This window comes from Diaphorina citri, unplaced genomic scaffold, assembly GCF_000475195.1.
Source record: "Diaphorina citri unplaced genomic scaffold, Diaci psyllid genome assembly version 1.1 scaffold1266, whole genome shotgun sequence".
Taxonomy (NCBI): Eukaryota; Metazoa; Arthropoda; class Insecta; order Hemiptera; family Psyllidae; genus Diaphorina; species Diaphorina citri.
Genome location: NW_007378695.1, coordinates 53,283 through 74,102, shown reverse-complemented (window position 1 = coordinate 74,102; position 20,820 = coordinate 53,283). Strand labels below are relative to the sequence as shown.

Here is a 20,820-nt window from a genome sequence, read left to right as displayed (position 1 = left end):
AATCTTGTTCGGACAGCGGTCACCTGTCCAAACATAAAACACGCTCGACGTTACTTCAATCTGGTAAAAGCGAGTTATGAGAACGTGAAGGCAAGTAATGAGATGCTGTCAGAATGAAAGAGAAAACAAGAAGCGTCAGCAAAAATAAACACACGGGAAACCTCGTGCCAAGCTGTGACGTCATGACATGCGTGGAAAATCGAACGATGACGTCATCGATGTCGACTCTGGGTGGCGAAATGGGAGGTTTAAATTTCACTTTTGGCGTCAGACGAAACATCGGCCCGGATAGCTCAGTCGGTAGAGCATTAGGCTTTTAACCTAAGGGTCCTGGGTTCAAGTCCCAGTTCGGGCGCATTTTTTACCCCTTCATATTGATTTTTTCCCACCAAGAGGTTTGATAGAGCAGGGAACTGTGTAACTGCTAAGGTCCTTTCGTTCCTTAAGGCAAGAGAGAAGGAAGACAGGATAGGAGAAATCCAGCACGTCCGAGAAGAAACTTATCCGTTTATGATGGAATCCGCCCAGGGAGGGAATCAAACGCGCGGTCTTGAGCTTATAAGGCAGACGCGCTAGAAAACAAGCTAACTAGGCTGGCCCTTCGATTTTGGTTTCTTCAGCGTTCTCAAATAGGACAAAACGGTTCTATTGAACGGTGTTGTTGCGTGTTGGTTTTGTTGTATGCTCTGAATGGATAATACACCTATCTACCACATTTCCCTATTGTCTATTGATCTTCTGACCTATATCATTCTATGTTATAGTAATAAGTACATGTATTGTAGTTGTAATTTGTAATAGATCTAAAATTACACGTTATAGACGTTAGAACGGTGATGTTGCGTGTTGGTTTTGTTGTATGCTCTGGTATGGATAATACACCTATCTACCACATTTCCCTATTGTCTATTGATCTGCTGACCTAGGTATATCATTCTATGTTATAGTAATAAGTACATGTATTGTAGTTATAAGTTGTAATTTGTAATAGAAAGGAAGCATGCTCTGGTATGGATAATTACACAAAGGTTGTGAAGATGCTTTCAGACAAATTACTCCTTGCATTACTCGGGGTAGTGGTAAGCATGATTAATGCTTTTGTCGTTCTCCGGTTAGCTCTCGATAAATTTTATACTTTGACTTGGAGTTGACCCTCCATACTAACCACTAGGTAGGTACATTATTAAGTTTTGCATCTTTTACGACAAAAAATGTATGATTTAGATACGTAACTTTTAGAGAGTTTTCTTGTTTTCCATTACTATTTCGGTGAGCTTGATGTCCCCTTCTAAATCCAGCCCTGGTGAAGTTAGTGGATGCATATCAGTAGGAACTTCTAGTGGAACATGTTGTGATGAGATGTCGTTTCGGCACCTTGTGAGAGGACAATTTATTAGGGTGTCCACTTAGCAGATTCGGGTCCCCGGTAGTTAATTTAAATTACAGACCGTCGTCATAGGGTGCCTATCAACTACACAACAAAATTCCTATTTCTGCTAAGTGCTTAATTTATACGGCCTAAATAGGACTGGGTCAAAGTTTTTTTCAGCTCCGTATTTGAAGTTCGAAATGCACTCGGCCTCTTGAGGACAATTGAGTAGCTACTTTAATCGAGTAGCTACCAATGGCGGCATTAGCGGTGTATTGAGATTGATGATACGAGTAGATGAGAATTGATAGTGAAGGAGGCACTTGGTAATGCTGTGATACCCACAAAAGTTGCCAGGAAGCTCTGCTTTACCACAAATAATTCATGATTCGATTTGATTAGATTACTGAAATTGAGCGTAGTTAGTATCCGGAATAGGTGACCATCTGACGTCCCACTCAGGCTGAGTGAGGTCAATGTGATTAGTCAAGTCCCAATTGGAGGGAACAACCGCCGCGCCTTCATAAAGTGCCGTAAAACCCCTGTGTAAAGTTGGATGAATGGGGGTTCAGGGCTAGCAAGTAGTAGAGTCTGTACAGTTATACCTATTAGGGTAGTACAGTCAGTTATATGTTATATTACATATTAATTATTAGTTCTGTTGTATTTAGAGATCGATTCATGTTGGGTTGACTGAATGAGTTCATAATTATATTAATCATTCATAATAATCATATAGGTGTTTGTAATAACTCTAGGTAATTACTCCTTGAACTCCATATGTTTTGTCATTGAATTCTTCCTTAGAATAGCCATTACTAGAGGAGGAGAACTATCGATAGCACTATCGATAACTATCGATGGCGCCGACTATCGATAGTTCTCCAGGTTCTCCTTCTCTAGCCATTACAAACCAACTATATGTATGTTGTTTATTTTCATTCAATTTCAAACAACAAACCAACTATGTATGTTGTCAGTGGCGTAGCGTGGTCTAAAGTCAAGTGTAAGGCGTGTAGGGCACTAATTTCCATCACCATGCACATTACTACACAAGTCATGCACATACTTATTCATAAATATTTAAAGTCAATATTTAAGGGTATTTGAGTAAATTTTGAGTGTATGGCCGCCATACACGCCCTACAATCCCTACATGGACGCTACGCCACTGTATGTTGTTTATTTTCATTCAATTTCAACCATTTCATTCAACATTCACAACATTTCACACATTCACACACACACAACCCATTCACAACAATTTCATTCAACATTCAAATCGGCCAATGAGGGTAGCGGTCTATCCTGTAAGCGCTAGGTAGCGAGATCGATTCCTGTCAGGGGTAGATTTTATCCCAAACAGATAAGGGTCCTAAACCCTGAATCATCTTCTCCCCCGAAATGGAAAAGGGGAGGCGAAATCAAGAAGAGAAAAGGACAGGATAGGAGAAAGCCAGATACCTAGATGTTCCGAGAACGAACCTTAACTGTTCAGGACTAGGATAAAGTTTACCCTGGGCGGAAATCGAACTAGTGACCTGGCGCTTACAAGGCGGACGTAAAAAATTTCCAAATCGTCGAAAACACACACGGAATAAGAAACCTCAACACTTTCCCGAAAATGAAAACAAGAAGCGAGAAAGCATTGAAACAAATTAGACACAACACAAAGACCACAAAGTGAAACAAACACATCTTAAAACAATTAATTCAAATCAAAGCAAACGAAAACAAACAGGGGGGTGAGATCTATCGCGTCAAGACTTTCCCGAAAATCAAAACAAGAAGCGAGAAAGCATTGAAACAAATTAGACAACACAAAGACCACAAAGTGAAACAAACACATCTTAGAACAATTAATTCAAATCAAAGCAAACGAAAACAAACAGGGGGGTGAGATCTAGCACATTAAACCGTGACATCATTCGGTGACGGGTGACGGGCCAATTAGACAACACAAAGACCACAAAGTGAAACAAACACATCTTAGAACAATTAATTCAAATCAAAGCAAACGAAAACAAACAGGGGGGGTGAGATCTAGCACATTAAACCGTGACGTCATTCGGTGACGGGCGTACTAGACAAACCATCCCGCAATTAGCCCGATGACGTTCCTAATTAAGTGTTCTCGACGGAAATCGATTAAAGCGTAACAAAGTAGGAAATTAATTCACTTGGTATCATAACGAGGGACTGGTTTCCTAGGTCTGGAGTCTGGTGAGTCTTGGCTAGAGACGCCCCTCGAAGAATGGAAACTAATAAGTGTGTACGCATTGAAGTACCTAGAACTTGCAAAGTAGGTAATAATTAATAAATACTTAGGTCGCTATAAGTACCCAAGTATGTATTAGGCATAATTATCAAGTCTAGAATAGGCCTCAAGTAATCAAGTACCCTTACTTCGGGTAGGTATAAACTATTCGATAAAAATGTGCATAATTTTATGAAGGTTTTGTACCTACCTAATAGGATACCTCTTATGCGTACCTCCTACTTACACAAAGTTTTACTTACGTATGTATGTAAGTAACTACTTCATTTGAAGCTAAGTTCCAGATAAGATAAGGTTCGTTCTCGGAACGGCTGCATGGATTTCTCCTATCCCGTCTTCCGTTTCTCGGCTAAACCGCTCAAGCTAAGTCACTGTCACACTTTATTTTTAGATTGTTTTGATAGAGGGAACAGTTAACTGCTAACGTCTTATCGTCCCAGAAGCGAAGAGAAAAGACAGACAGGATAGGAGAAAGCCAGCCCTTCTGTCCAGACTCCGGAATCAAACCCACAACCTAACGCTTACAAGGCAGACGCACTACCAACTAAGCTAACTAGGCCAACCAGGACTACCTTTAGTTCAAGCTAGATAAAATACAAGGTTGGGTGCATTTGCTGAAGCTATATAGGGAAAACGCGAGGTTTAGTGCGTTTTAGCGTCTCCACCACTGCAAACACAAAGTGTGTCGGTATCATTTTCTTCTTGCGCGTAACATTTCGCGGTTTTCCAAACCAAAACCGCGTCCGCTAACCTTTGTATAACCTGTAGAAACTTTTAACATTTATAGGTAACCTGAAACCAGTCCGACCTTCGACCTTTTTCCGACACCAAAAACTGTTGATTGCTTCAGAACCGATTGGTATAGTCATAGTCAGGGGCTGTAAATGTAACTGATTCCAGGGGCTAATTCCAACCAGAAGGAAAATACACCTTTACTAATACCCGATCTGCCTCGGTGGCGTAGTGGTCAAGACGCTCGCCTGGTAATCAGGAGGGCGTGGGTTCGATCCCAGCCGAGGTATGGAATTTTATCCTCATTTATTTGAGAATTTGACCACGTAATAATGGACATCTAAGGGTTAGATGGTAGAGAACGCCTAAGGCGTTAACCTCGCCTAGTGGTTGCCTTCCAATCAAGAGTCTATTATTATCTTACCACAGAGAGTTTTCAGTTAATCCAGAGTTTAAAAAATACTGACCTGTGTAGATCAAATGGGTGACGTCAAATAAAACCCTTGACACTGTGTTAACTCTCAGTGGTAAAATGGGCCATTAGTGTAGTTTTAGCTAAGTTAAAAACTGATGGTTCCGAGCACATTAGAGAATCTAGGGTCGGGAAAAATGGAAAAGGATGACTCCAAATGAATGACCCTGGATTAGGGTCTGGGATAGGGTCGGCCCTAGGATAGGGTCATTCATTGATGGGTCTCCGGGTTACTGGGTCCAGAATCTGGATCAAAGTTATTTGACGCGGATTGGAAAGTATAAGTAATCTTCTGCTTCGGAGGTCGATAGGTTTTACCACATAACATGTTCAACATCACATGAAGGAAATTTCATCAGATTTTTGGCCTGATTGGGCCTTAGAGGGTCATCTCGTAGGGGTGGGAGTGTACGGACATCTTTTAAGAAATACTATTTTCCACCATAGCTCCTGAACAGTTCAGCCGATTTGGGCTGAAATGTGCACATATTGAACATCTCAAAGACATTATTTTAATTATTTAATTCTGAGATTAAGGAAATTTCATCAGATTTTTGGCCTGATTGGGCCTTAGAGGGTCATCTCGTAGGGGTGGGAGTGTGGGGACATCTTTTAAGAAATACTATTTTCCACCATAGCTCCTGAACAGTTCAGCCGATTTGGCTGAAATGTGAGATTAATAATTGGACCTATAACAATCTCGCAGGGGCCCCTTTTCTAAGAGAATTCCACAGTTCGCCGACCCACTCGTAACAAAGAGTAAGACAGCGCCTGGAAATTTTCGATAGTATTTTCGAGTATGCAAAACGTGAATAATAAAACAATGAGACGAATTTTTGTTCCTTCTTAACTTTTCCGTTTTCGTTTTGTACACTTTTTATCAGTCTAATCTTTCACTCTGATGAATTTCTTAATTACATTACTTTTTTGGGCCCTGGAAAGGCCCAATCGGGCTTAAGAGCTTCACCACTGTTTTACTGGCTCAATGACGTCACCACAATGGACAAAAGTCTATCAAAATTGATCGAACGAAGTGAATTCTAATTTACGAATTGGGTTTAGTTTGTCTCTATACCTTGACCTTGTTTAGACTGCTGGGGTAAAGGGACTTTTCAGTCTCATTCTGGCAGAATAAACAAGGTATATTCTATTCTAAGTTATGTGTATTTGTTTCTTTATAATTACATGCCTAGATACTGATAAAATCCCTATTTATAGGTATCCTTACAATTTACCCCTCGAAGAATGGAAACTAATAAGTGCTTACGCATTGAAGTACCTAGAACTCCTATAGAACTTGCAAAGTAGGTAATAATTAACAAGTACTTAGGTCGTTATAAGTACCCAAGTAGGTATTAGGCATAATGGAGCAGTTGCAAATGGGTGCCTGGAAATTTTCGATAGTATTTTCGAGTATGCAAAACGTGAATAATAAAACAATGAGAAGAATTTTTGTTCCTTCTTAACTTTTCCATTTTCGTTTTGTACACTTTTTATCAGTCTAATCTTTCACTCTGATGAATTTCTTAAATACCTTACTTTTTTGGGCCCTGAGAAGGCCCAATCGGGCTTAAGTGCTTTACCACTGTTTTACTGGCTCAATGACGTCACCACAATTGGACAAAAGTCTATCAAAATTGATCGAACGAAGTGAATTCTAATTTATGAATTGGGTTTAGTTTGTCTCTATACCTTGACCTTGTTTAGACTGCTGGGGTAAAGGGACTTTTCAGTCTCATTCTGGCAGGATAAACGAGGTATATTCTATTCTAGTTATGTGTATTTGTTTCTTTATAATTATATGCCTAGATACTGTTATAATCCCTATTGTATATGCTTACAATTTACCCCTCGAAGAATGGAAACTAATAAGTGTGTACGCATTGAAGTACCTAGAACTTGCAAAGTAGGTAATAATTAATAAATACTTAGGTCGTTTTAAGTACCTAAGTACCTATGTATTCTATAGGCATAATTATCAAGTCTAGAATAGGCCCCAAGTAATCAAGTACCCTTACTTCGGGTAGGTAAACTATTCGATAAAAATGTGATGCATAATGTTAAGAAGGTTTTGTACCTACCTAATTATTATACACCTATACCTCTAATGCGTACCTCCTACTTACACACAGTTTTACTTACCTATGTATGATGTAAGTAACTACTTCATTTGAAGCTAACACTCGTATTTATGAATGATCGTTCTTAGATCAGTCTCAAGTCAAAATTGACCAATCAAATGCCTTGAGAGCTTGAGACTATATGATTAGCACGAACTTAAGAGCCAGCATTTTGTTCATAAATATGGGTTTAAGTTCCAGATAAGGTTCGTTCTCGGAACGGCTGGATTTCTCCTATCCTGTATTCCTTCTCTCGGCTTTCGGGACGATGAGGCCTTAGCAGTTAGAGCCTACCTCCCTGATCCTACCTCCCTGATCAAGCTATTATACCTACGTACATACATACCAACCTATCTACCTATACCTATGTGTATATTATCAGCATTTAAAACAGAAATATACCTACCTACACACCTACCTATGTACATGTACACTTCTTATGTACATACATATATACATAGAAGGGAATACCTATTACCTACTTGTACACACATATACATTATAGGGAGGGGGGAATACTGGGGATATTTACATAGAGAGGGGAATACTCTTGAGAAAATGGCAACAGTAAAAGACTGCATATTGCATATTAAATGACAAAACTGCGTGAGGGGTTTTAAAACGCAAGGTATTCCGTCCTCAGAAAATATTTGGTGGTAAGATTGAGTGGCGCGAAAAAAAGTCTTTTTGAAGGTGGTGCGGACAGGCGGACTTCCACTAATGCTGACTTGAACGATCAAAGTGTGGGGTCTAAATTTCTAATTTAACCGTTTTTCTGCAAGTTTGTTGGTTTCACCATACGCCATACGTAACTCTCGACTCTCGAACTCTTTGTCCGAATTCAATGAAATTCCTAAGAAATGTTTAGCACCTGCTACCTGCCTACCTACACAAAGAAAATTGTCTCGTTAAGTTTTGAACCCATTCTAGCCTTCGAAAGTCCCGTAGAGAACTTTTCTTTTTAGGAAACTGGAAAGTTCAATAATAAATTCTTTGATGTTTCACCTTCAGTGGTTTGTCCGCTTTCAATGAAATTTGACAAAGTTCAACAGATAGTGAAACATTAGTGCATTATAAATTAGGTACCTAATACCTATAAGATTTCAGAATGAATTCGTTCTTTGGGGAGCTTTTTTTTTCGAGCAAGTTCCACGGAACCTCTTGTAACTACAGGTAGGTAGTAACTTTATTTTGCTAGGTATGTTGCTCAACAATAGTTGCCCATTAAGAACAGTAACAAATTTGAAAAAGCAAAGAAAATTGTCTCGTTAAGTTTTGAACCCATTCTAGCCTTCGAAAGTCCCGTAGAGAACTTTTCTTTTTAGGAAACTGGAAAGTTTAATAATTCTTTGATGTTTCACCTTTACCATAACTCTCGAATGCGGACAAGCGCTTTCGATGAAATTTGACAAAGTTCAACAGATAGTGAACCATTAGCGCATTATAAATTAGGTACCTATAAGATTTCAGAAATCAGAATGAATTCGTTCTTTGGGGAGCGTTGTTTTTCGAGCAAGTTCCACGGAACCTTTTGTAACTATTCCGGATGGCTCACAAAGAGTGAAACCGCCTCAGCGATCCTGTGAAGATAGGCTGATTTAAAAGACTTCCTTGACTAAGACTCTCTTTATTTTCAAGACTTTAGTCTTTTTTCTTCTGAGCCCAATTCCAATGTTGATGGCGTTACAGCACGACCCAAGTCACTTGAAACACACAACATTAAAAACAAGATACGCTTAACATACCCAAAGCAATTCAAGAAATGCACTCACTCCATAGGCACTATGTAACATACCACGCGAAATATATATATAAAGTATATAAAAGTAGGTATAAGAAGTATATAAAGTGATCGCTCTTTGTTTGCTTGTCAAGAGGTCTTTAGTGTTCTGGACCCCTCCCGCTTGTAATTGTCGGTAAGAAACCCTTTTCTGTGTCACCGTTACAGCACGACCCAAGTCACTTGAAACACACAACATTAAAAACAAGATACGCTTAACATACCCAAGCAATTCAAGAAATGCACTCACTCCATAGGCACTATGTAACTCTATGTACCACGCGAAATATATATAATAAAATATATGAAAGTACAAGAAGTACCTATATAAAAGTGTAAGAAGTATATAAAGTAGGTATATAAAAACCACTCTCAATACTCAGATAGAACTCTAGAGTCTAGGGGCGTGTTGGAGGGAGGGGCATCTAAGTTGACTCTGGTGATAGGATATAGATGGGTGACTGGTAGGACATTGGGTTTGTTGACATCCCGCGAGGTTCACACTTTGATAATGTCCTCTGGATGATGTTCTGTTAACGACATCCTTATTGTCCATCAACATCGACGAAAATTTGTACCTACTCGTTTTTTACTTTCCTTATCCTATAGGAAAGCTAGGTCGCGGGTTCCATTCCCGCCCGGGGCAGATTTTATATCCTGAACGGATAAGGTCCGTTCTCGGAAAGGCTGGCTTTCTCCTAATCCTGTCTTCCTTCTATCTTCGCTCTTGGGACGATAAGACCTTGGCAGTTACAGTTCCCTCTATCAAACCACTTGAAGCCAGCCAGTTTTTAGTGCCAAAACACGTTTTGAGGTCCCTAGAGCCTAAATCCAAAGTTTCAGCCATTGGTCCGTGTGTGTGTCTGTCTGTGTTTTGAACTGTAAATATTTCAACGGGTTACGTTCTGGTGTTCTCGTGTTGACCCAGCATCACTTAACCCTAGTTAGTTTGGAAGGTATTAGCGCGTCTGTCTTGTAAGCGCTAGGTCGCGGGTTCCATTCCCGCCCGGGGCAGATTTTATATCCTGAACGGATAAGGTCCGTCGCCATTGGTCCGTGTGTGTGTCTGTCTGTGTTTTGAACTGTAAATATTTCAACGGGTTACGTTCTGGTGTTCTCGTGTTGACCCAGCACTTAACCCTAGTTAGTTTGGAGGGTAGCGCGTCTGCCTTGTAAGCGCTAGGTCGCGGGTTCCATTCCCGCCCGGGGCGGATTTTATATCCTGAACGGATAAGGTCCGTTCTCGGAAAGGCCGGCTATCTCCTATCCTGTCTTCCTTCTTTTCTTCGCTCTCGGGACGATAAGACCTTGGCAGTTACAGTTCCCTCTATCAAACCTCTTGAAAAAAAAAGAAAAAAAGAAAAATCGTCGTATTTTATTATGTCAAGTATCCTGTCTTCCTTCTTTTCTTCGCTCTCGGGACGATAAGACCTTGGCAGTTACAGTTCCCTCTATCAAACCTCTTGAAAAAAAAAAAAAAGAAAAATCGTCGTATTTTATTATGTTAAAGCGGTCTCTTCCTGATCCCTTATGTGCCGCGTCCATTTTAATTTAGGACTATTGCACTGTATTAAAACTCATCGTCGTATTATTAAAACTCAGACCTCTCTTCGTTCAATCAAAATGACAGTAGTCACTCTAACAAATAGCCAGATAGCTCTAACTCCCCCAAACCCCTTATTGGGCCGAAAAGACCTCTGGGTTTTCTAATTACGGACCTAAGATCCACCTTTCCACCTAACACAAGGCAATCTGCACATCAGGTGGCAACTGTTGCAATAAACAAGGCAATAACTAGCAACTATTGGTCTCATCTTACCCATGAGCTGTCTTCCATCTTACTTTTACTTAGACGTGTCCGTAATCCGCCACTGGTCGAAATTGTTCAACCTGAAATACACAATTTCCGAGCGCCAAAAACTCAAATTATAAATTGTTATCTCTGCTCACCTCTCACTATTCGACTATTCGAGACTAGGTATTTCACGATGCTACCCGCGTGATAAGTATCTTTTGGAAATGACTCCCAAGTATTTTCGTAGGTAGGTAGGTACCTAAGTGAAATTATATTGCACTGTATTAAAACTCATCGTCGTATTAAAACTCAGAACTCTCTTCGTTCAATCAAAACGACAGTAGTCACTCTAACAAATAGATACCTCTAACTCCCCAAACCCCTTATTAGGCCGAAAAGACCTCCAGGTTTTCTAATTACCGACCTAAGATCCACCTTTCCACCTAACACAAGGCAATCTGCACCATCAGGTGGCAACTGCTGCAATAAACAAGGCAATAACTAGCCACTATTGGGGCTCTCATATATGTTTGTTTTTCAGAAACCCACCAATTTCGGAGTCCTATAATACCATCCTATATACCAATTTCGGAGACCTAGCAATGTTTGAAACCCAGCAATTTCTGTGAAACCTACCAATTTCTGTGAAACCTATACCAATTTCTGAGAGTTTGCAGACTATAATTTTCGGTCCTGGTTGTGGGTTTATAGGAATTTCAAGACTTCCTTTTTTGCAGAAGTTAGTGCCATCTTTGGGTAGGTACCCAAATAAATTTGAAACTTATTAAAAGTGCCTTAATATTAGGAGTTTGTTGAGTTAGGTTCTAATGAAAACCTCTTTACTTCGAATTTCATGATTGATTATAGGTAATTATAATTGATTGAACGATTGTTTGTTGTGGACTTCGTTTTAGGTACCTACCTATTTCACAGACGTCTTTTTGTTGTAAAACGGACCAAATTCTGATGGAGAACCATCTGACAAGATCCTTCAAAATCTTCAAGAATTTTCTTCCCAGCAAAAGTCCTGGTGAATTTTAAAGAAAAGGTCAAGTATGTTGCACTGTTGCCAGAATTCTTTTCTTATCTGTTTACAGTGCAATAGTCCTAAACTAAAATGGACGCGGCACATCAGGGATCAGGAAGAGAGCGCCTTAACATAATAATGTTTACAGTCAGGGTAAACAAGGTCTAAATTTCTACAAAACAAGGTCTAGATAGTCTAGAATTCTAGATTGAAGAAGAACGTCGACAAAATTCCAATTAGGGTTTCAACCTGTCGGGGGTAGATTTCAAAACTGACAACGAAGACAGCTGATGCGGAGAAATTTCGTACCCAATTTAAAAACCCTCTTGATGGATGCCTAATAATTACTGAGAAGGGGCGGAAGGGATTTCCTTGCCTCACGCGCGCCCTCCTCTCTTCCTGAAAAGCATCGCTGGAAATGCACCGCCGACGCTGAGGTTTTTTGAAACTGCTTCTTCAGTTGGAATGTGTCAGTCCGATGGATAACTACGCTTTCTTCGTTTTTCTTCTGGCGATCGCCGTGAACTCCGAAACCGGTAAGTTTCTCGTAATTTTTTACTTTCTTACATGGAAACCCTTCTTTTTTGTGGTGAAATTTACCACTATTTTTTACTTTTTTTTAAAGAAAATATTGTTTTTATTATTATTGTTTACGAAAAGATTTTGCATGTGTAACCTACTTGGATCATATTTGACTTAGATTTAACCAATTTGTCTATCAATTGATCTTGGTTAAAGACAAATATGAATAACTAATATACCGATCATTTGCGATGTATTATCTCTTTGTTGAGTTAAATTCATAAATAACCTCTTACAATCATTAGAAAAGGGGTTTGGTGTTTAGTTATTACATAAAATACAATAAATTTATGTACCTATGTAGGTATGTAAGGCTAACAAAAGTTGAAAAGTTCTTAGTTGAATGCTTTCTTACGATTTCCCTTGAAATGTGTCAACAACCAAGTAGAAAGTACTTCTAAAAACTTTCAGTTCTTTGTTACCAATACTGAAGGTGACTATAAACTTAAATTTATAGTATTTTTTTCTATTTTTAAATAGGGTAAGTGTACCATTTATTCGCCCACTTAAAAAACGTACCATTTATTGGCCCACCTGTCCACATTTATTTTTCTAATTTTTGTTTTTATTACTACAATTTTTGAATAGCACTGGTTCGATAGTAGCTTTTAAAGCCCTTTCTTTTGTGAAATTCATTCTTGAAAAAGTTCGTCGAGTTCAGACTTATGTGGCGTATGGTACAGGTGGGCCAATAAATGGTACGTTTTTTAGGTGTGGGCGAATAAATGGTACACTTACCCTAAGTCCGATAATCACATGCTATGCCACAGCTTGTGCTAACAAAACACTAATCTAGCTTGTGCCAACGAGCCGAGCCCCCATAAATATAATTAGCTTTGGTATAACCATTTTCGAATTAATTTTGGGGTTTCTCGAAAAAACAAACATCGGATTAAGGTGTTTTGGGATTACCTAGTGTTTTTTTTTTTTTTTTTTTTTAATTTTTACCTAATTAGTTTGTAGGTATTAAAAGTGCATCCTTTAGATAATAACATATGTATTTACATACGTTTTAGGCATCTAAATACTTTTAATTTTTGGTAAGTTTTTCAATCTCGCCCTTATCTTGTCTCTAGATCTACTCTTCAAATACTAGGTCTCCATTTCAACGACTTATTGAGACCTGTTTCCGATAATCCAAATAACCACTGATGTTAGAGTTACGTCTTACACTGTTTTTCTTCATGGGCACTTTCCGGTTAGTGCTGTTTTTTGTTGGGCCTTATTAGCATTTTATTTTATTACTATTATTATTATTATTTATTATTTATTTATTTTTTTACTGAATTTTGATAAAGTCATTTCCAGGTTTCTAAGGATTAGCTATTTTTTGTTTCCCTTCTTAATTTGAAAGTACCTACTTAAAGGTTATTCAATTTCGAAGACATTACACAAGGGCAGGTTGTCAATTAATGAGGTTGGTGTTACGAGTTTGGTCATGGGGTGTTTTTTTTTTTTTTTTTTTTTTTTTTTTTTGACCAAAGGATTGTTAGGAAATGTCGTTCGTTTCTACTTGTACCTAGATTTTTCAGAAACTAATAACACTGGACTTTTAGAAGGGTCACTTGGTTTAATTCCTACTCCTAATATGATCACTTTCAAAGTTTCTAAGCCTTTCGATTTATTTCCTTGGTGTTGTAGAAGGATTTCTCAGTTTATCTTTATTTGTTACAGATTATCACTTCGCCTTCTTAGCTTCTGCTGCGGCTTTCTTAGCTTCTACTGCGGCTTTCTTCGCTTCTGCTGCGGCTTTCTTCGCTTCTGCTTCGGCTTTTTTCGCATCTGCTTCGGCTTTTTTCACCTCTACCTCAGCAGACATGGAATCCCATTCCATGTCTTCCTCGTTGGGCGGGGAAGATTTCCGAGCGAAGAAGTTGCAATAAATGATCAGGAGGATGTAGAGGACGAGGAGGATGACCAAGATGGCGATAGCCACCTTCTTCCAGGTCGCCATCTTGGGCGGGGGCTTCTTGAACCTACTCATGGTGTGGAGGCAGGTTGGTTGGCCTCTCCGAGGAAGACTGTGGCAAAAGATCGACTGGATTGGTCAATCAGTGGTACCTCTCCAAGGTCGGAAAGACTGTTTAAAGATCGACCGATTCGGTAGTTAATGACAATAGAGGGGTCGTCAAAAGTCCAATTGGGATCAAAGCAAAATTTGATTGTTGGAAAGAAGATTGATTGATCAATGATCATAGATGAATGGTTGTTCAATGAACAGAGAGTTTGTCCAAAGAACAGAAGGAATTTAGTTTTCAACGGACAGCGGACAGGAATTTTAGAACGAACTGAGGATGTGGAGGGGATTTTGTTGGATTTGGCGACAGTTTATCACTTTCAATCGAGTCTAACTCTTTTTGGACAGGACGTTTAAAGCGGAAATTTTGTTTGATTTCCAGCAAAGCTTCACCAATGTGTTTGTTTTTGGTGAAATGCTATAATGTGTCATGTGGATGTGTGAGTTGCTTTTTTGTTGTTTTTACATTTCTGATTTTTACTTTCTTTTTTGAAGATGTTCACACTTATTGTCTGTTTATTAGGAAGGGAAATCCATTTTTGAAATATCCTTTATCATGGCTTCACTTTGCAAATTTATGTTCAAAAGCCAACTACTATTTTCTCAGTTCACTCATTGTTATTTTCATTAGTTCCGTATTTTTTTCAGATTTCGATGAAATTTGACAAACACATTTGGCACCTGTAGAAATTTCGCTCATCACAATTTGGCTCCCATGATCCCATCCAACAAATCAAGGGCTCCGTAGGGGCCCACCCATTTTCCGAGATTTCGATGAAATTTGACAAACACATTTGGCACCTGTAGAAATTTCGCTCATCACAATTTGGCCCCCATCCAACAAATCAAGGGCTCCGTAAGGGGCCCATTTTCCGAGCGAGTTCTACACCTAACTAGTCCCCCTGGTTATGAAGGAGCCCCAAAGATTCTATCATTTTCCGAGCGAGTTCTACACCTAACTAGTCCCCCTGGTTATGAAGGAACCCCAAAGATTCTACCTCCCACAGTGTCACGTCCTCCGAAACCCCAAATTATAACCCCATAACAATGAACTCGTAATCATGGCCCGTGCTTCTCTCAATAAACAAACAAATACCTAAACAATCATACTACCAAATTACATACGAGACCCCATCATCAGCAACACACAATAAGGTTTGAATGAACGTGGATACTGTAGACCTGTACCAGCATAAATATACAAGCAGTTACAGTTCCCTCTGTCAAACCTCTTAAAAAAAAAAAAAAAAAATCCTGAACCGGATTCGACTAAATTGCTATACCTGGGTTACTATTGTTCTTTCAGGGCAGTTCCCGACAACTTACCTCTAATGTCGGCCACACACGTTCCGACTGCCGGACAGTTCTTGGTCTGTCTGAGTGTGAGTGGCCGGACAAAACACGGTTGAAAAATGGTGTTACGTCAGCCTTGTTATATCTTGGGAGGTCTACATACCTACATATAAGTGGGATTCGAATATTCTATCATATAATGTATGTGGATGTGGATTCTATATCTGGATTCTATCTGGAGCAGAAATGCCCAAGGCTGCTTCGCCTTGAGTTTGACGGGGCTCAAATTGAAGTGTTCGCCCTCACCACTCAATCTTACCACAACCCTCGGCGTTCGGCCTATCGCTTTTAGCTATCTCGGAACCAGAAAAGTCCATGATGGTGAGTGCATTGATGTTTTGTCTGTAGATGGTTTTGAACACAGACCAGCCTACTTAGCTTGAAATGTAGCGCGTCTGTCTTGTAAGCGCTGCTAGGTCGCGGGTTTGATTAACGCCCGGGACGGATTTTATCTCAAACAGATAAGGACATAAGGTTCATTTGCGGAATGGCTGGCTTTCTCCTATCCTGTCTTCCTTTTCTTCGATTTCGCGATGAAAAGACCTTAGCCGTTACAGTTCTCTCTATCAAACTTCTTTACCAACTAAACTAACTAGGCTGGCGAGCTGGTGCATTTATGTTGTGTCTGTAGATGGTTTTGAACACAGACCAGCAGCCTATACTTAGCTTAAAATGTAGCGCGTCTGTCTTGTAAGCGCTAGGTCGCGGGTTCGTTTAACGCCCGGGACGGATTTTATCTCAAACAGATAAGGACATAAGGTTCATTCGCGGAATGGCTGGCTTTCTCCTATCCTGTCTTCCTTTTCTTCGATTTCGGGATGAAAAGACCTTAGCCGTTACAGTTCTCTCTACCAAACTTCTTTTTTTTACACTTTCTTTACTTATTATTGTTTAAATTGTTCTGTAGACAGTTCTGAGCGTTTACGAAGGCGATTTTTGAACAAGAAACCGCAACCAAGGCTAAACTTTACCTAATACCTATTGGTGTTTAAATTGTTCTGTAGACAGTTCTGAGCGTTTACGAAGGCGATTTTTGAACAAGAAACCGCAACCATGTAAGGCTAAATAACCCAATCTTATCGTGCAGGCTAGAAATATCCAGAAATATACACAAGAAACGTATCATTACTCTCGGAAATATACGTCTAATTGGCATGCATTAAAAGCTTACCTGCCTAGCTTATTCAGCGCTTAGCTTCTAAAACAAAGGCCTCTAATGAGTCCTTGCAGCACACACAGTCTGGCGTGAACATCACACGACTTTCTATTAGGTACATAACGGAATTACAAAGAAAAGAAAAAAAAGGATCTTTCGGATTTGTGTATACCTATAGATATGATTATGTACGTATAATGGGTTAAAAAAAAAATCACTTTTTCTGGACTTAGGAGACCTTCAAACGGATAATTTCACCCATTTCTCGATTTCCGAAATTTGAACCGATTGCAATAATTATACTTACGTTCTCCTGTGACCAGAGAAATTTTGTGATCCAAGTACCTATTGACGAGAGCGAGGATCACCAAAGCGTTTCTGGTGATGTATAGAAATTGTATAGCAATCGGTTATTCGGTTGTAAAACAGGAGGGGGGAGAGAGAGAGAGAGAGAGAGAGAGAGAGAGAGAGAGAGAGAGAGCGAAAATGGAAGAATCAAAAGGCAAAACAAAAACGGGAGGCTTTAAATGAGAAAGGAGATGCTATAAGGAGAAGGACAAGAGTAGAAGAGGAAAAAAAAAAAAAGAAGAAGAAGAAGAGGAAGAAGAATAAGAAGAAGAAATGGTGAATGAAAGGGGAAGAACAGGGGGTATGGCATTAAAAAGAAAATGGATGAGAAGAGAACGAAGAAAAACAAGAGGAAGGAAGGAGAGAGTGGAGGAAGAGAAGATACGTATCGATAGGAAGAGACGAAAGGATGAAGGAGGCAAGGAGAAACAAATAAGTAGAAGAAATAAGAAAGGGCTGGCAGGAAAAAAAAAAAAAAAGATTGAAGTCAAAAATGAGGATTAATTATCTGGGAAATTCTATGGATTTCAAGACTTTTCACACACAAAAAGAAAATACAAGACAGAGAAAAGTTTTTGATCATTCGCCCTTTCTTCAAAATGTAGAAGGGAGTTTTTTTTTTTTTTTTTTTTTTTTGATGAACGAAATATTTCAGTTAAAATGTTTTAGTAAGTTTAAATTCGGCGAAATTTTAGTTTGACTGATGTTTGTTCAACCATATTTCTCGAACGGTTTTTCCGATTTTGATGAAATTTGGCAGGAAAATTCAACACATAGGGGGACACGGGGCAAAATGGCACCTCTGTTGCTTATGAGGTCCCAACTAAAAAAAAATAAAAGTCACACAGATATGTAATCTTGTAACAAAATGAAGCATAAGTTTAGCTACAAATTAGATCAGACAAGAACAATATGTGTATAACTGGGAAAAAACTAAAAATATTTTTATGGGGGTACCAAAAAAGACCGTTTTGCTCCAAGGCTGGGGCAAAATGTTCCTATATCATATACACGCAAAATACCTTGGGGCAGAATGGAACCTGGGGCACCATTCTCTCATTAGGGTATAGGGTACCATTTTGCCCCAAAGCGTCTGGCATTGCATCAAGCACTAGTGAAATTGCATCAAGCACTCGTGAAATCGAAAAAAACCTCCGTACTCTTCGAAAATAAAAGATGCTAGTGGTTGACCCGTCCTTTGTACGGGATCAGCGTGGCATAAGAGTCATAACTTTGAGGTGCTGCCATCGGGATGGAATATGATAAATTTAAATAGCCTATGTCACCCTCAGTACTCTTCTCAACAACCACAAAAAATTTCATCAAAATCGGTCAAGCCGTTTTTTCGTGAAAAGAGGACAACAAAAGGTCCATCAGAGTAAAAGCGCCGTAACAGACAGACATACATGTACATGTTTTTGTGTATGCAATATGCAACAATTTTTTCGAATTTCCCGTTATTTTCATAGTATAACTTCTCGTTGTTTCTTATTTTGAAAAAAAAAAAAAAAAATTATATCTTTTTCTACGTTTCCATAGAAAATTAAAAAGGTTCTCTAATTTTATTTATTGAGATTAAGATTTTACACTAGTTGTTCTGTGAACTGTTACTGTAGACCACAATCAGACCCTTTTGCCTAGGCTGAGACGTTTGCAGGTACCTACATAAGTAAATTACGTATGAATCCAATTTGGTTCGTCTCTCTCTCTCTCTCTCTTTCTCTCTCTCTCCTACATTTACACAGTTTCCTCTCTTCTTCCTCCCCCTATATGGTTCGCTCGATTTCAGATTTTCCGATATTAAATCCTTGTGTGCAATTATCCATTAAAATTACATTTTCTCCTATCTCTATCTCTCCTTCCTCTTACTCCTCCTTTGTCCTTCTCTCCTTCCTTCTCTCTTTCAATCTCTCCCCCTCGTTCTTTCTCTTTCTCTTCCCTCCCTTTTTCCTTCGCTCTAATATACCTCTCTTTCTCTTTCCTTCCCTCTTTCAAGCTCTCTCTCTCGTTCTTTCTCTCTCCCCTTCCTTTCTTCTTCACTTTTTCAACCAACTCTTTCTCTCTTTCTTCCTCTCTCTCTCCATCTCTCTCTCCCTCTCTCTCTCCCTCTCTCTCTCTCTCTCTCTCTCTCTCTCTCTCTCTCTCTCTCTCTCTCTCTCTCTCTCTGTCTAATGTGCCCGAGGATATTGTGAGCTTCCGACCTGACCGCATTGAAGCGAAATAAAATCTCCATCAGAGACACTTTGGACGGATATTTTTAACCTCTTTTTATTATTACTATTATTGTTTACCCCGTGGTTAAGGAAAATAGAATCAAGACAGAAGCAAGAATTTTAAGGAAATAAATCATTCGAACCGTTCCTGAAAAGTACCAATGGGTACTTAGGGTAAGTGTACCATTTATTCGCCCATCTAAAAAACGTACCATTTATTGGCCCACCTGTGGGTCTACGCCACATAAGTCTGAACCGGACGAACTTTTTCGAGATCCAATTTCATCAAAAGAAAGGGCTTAAAGAATGCTATCGAACCAGTGGTATTCCAAAATTGTAGTCATAAAAACAAAAATTGGAAAAATAAATGTTGGCAGGTGGGCCAATAAATGGTACACTTACCCTATATAGGAACAAAAGGAAGATCTATGTTTTTATAGTTACGTTAAAATAAACCATTCTCATTATTAAGTATGTCATAGATCCATAGAAGATTCTAGGTAGAGGTATTACCTACTAAGTATGTCATAGCAGATAGGTACTACCTACCTTATGTAATTTCCTATCTCCTCTGAGTTTTCGTTTAGATACCTATAGCCTATAGGTACCTACGTACACACTCTCTCTCCCTCTCTCTCTCCCTCTCTCTCTCTCTCTCTCTCTCTCTCTCTCTCTCTCTCTCTCTCTCTCTCTCTCTCTCTCTGTCTAATGTGCCCGAGGATATTGTGAGCTTCCGACCTGACCGCATTGAAGCGAAATAAAATCTCCATCAGAGACACTTTGGACGGATATTTTTAACCTCTTTTTATTATTACTATTATTGTTTACCCCGTGGTTAAGGAAAATAGAATCAAGACAGAAGCAAGAATTTTAAGGAAATAAATCATTCGAACCGTTCCTGAAAAGTACCAATGGGTACTTAGGGTAAGTGTACCATTTATTCGCCCATCTAAAAAACGTACCATTTATTGGCCCACCTGTGGGTCTACGCCACATAAGTCTGAACTGGACGAACTTTTTCGAGATCCAATTTCATCAAAAGAAAGGGCTTAAAGAATGCTATCGAACCAGTGGTATTCCAAAATTGTAGTCATAAAAACAAAAATTGGAAAAATAAATGTTGGCAGGTGGGCCAATAAATGGTACACTTACCCTATATAGGAACAAAAGGAAGATCTATGTTTTTATAGTTACGTTAAAATAAACCATTCTCATTATTAAGTATGTCATAGATCCATAGAAGATTCTAGGTAGAGGTATTACCTACTAAGTATGTCATAGCAGATAGGTACTACCTACCTTATCTATTTTTCTATCTCCTGTGAGTTTTGTTTTCGTTTAGATACCTATAGGTACCTACGTACACAAGTGCTTGGAAAATTCTATACTGCAGAGAAAGAGAAAGTAATAATAGTGCTTATTTATACTGCTCGCATAGGACTGAAAAGTCCCTTTACTCCAGCAGTAGGCTACTACTATTATTGGGGTCAAATTCTCAAATTATATGAGGATAAACTTCCATACCTCGGCTGGGATTGAACCCACGCCCTCCTGTTTACCAGGCGAGCGCCTTGACCA

General features: G+C 39.1%; 1 non-coding gene across 1 annotated transcript; it reads left to right on the top strand.

Moving 5' to 3' along the window:
• The first annotated feature begins 282 nt into the window (after window positions 1-282).
• On the top strand, window positions 283-355 carry Trnak-uuu. The gene has a single exon. It is a non-coding gene; the product is annotated as a tRNA-Lys (tRNA).
• The last annotated feature ends 20,465 nt before the right edge of the window (window positions 356-20,820 follow it).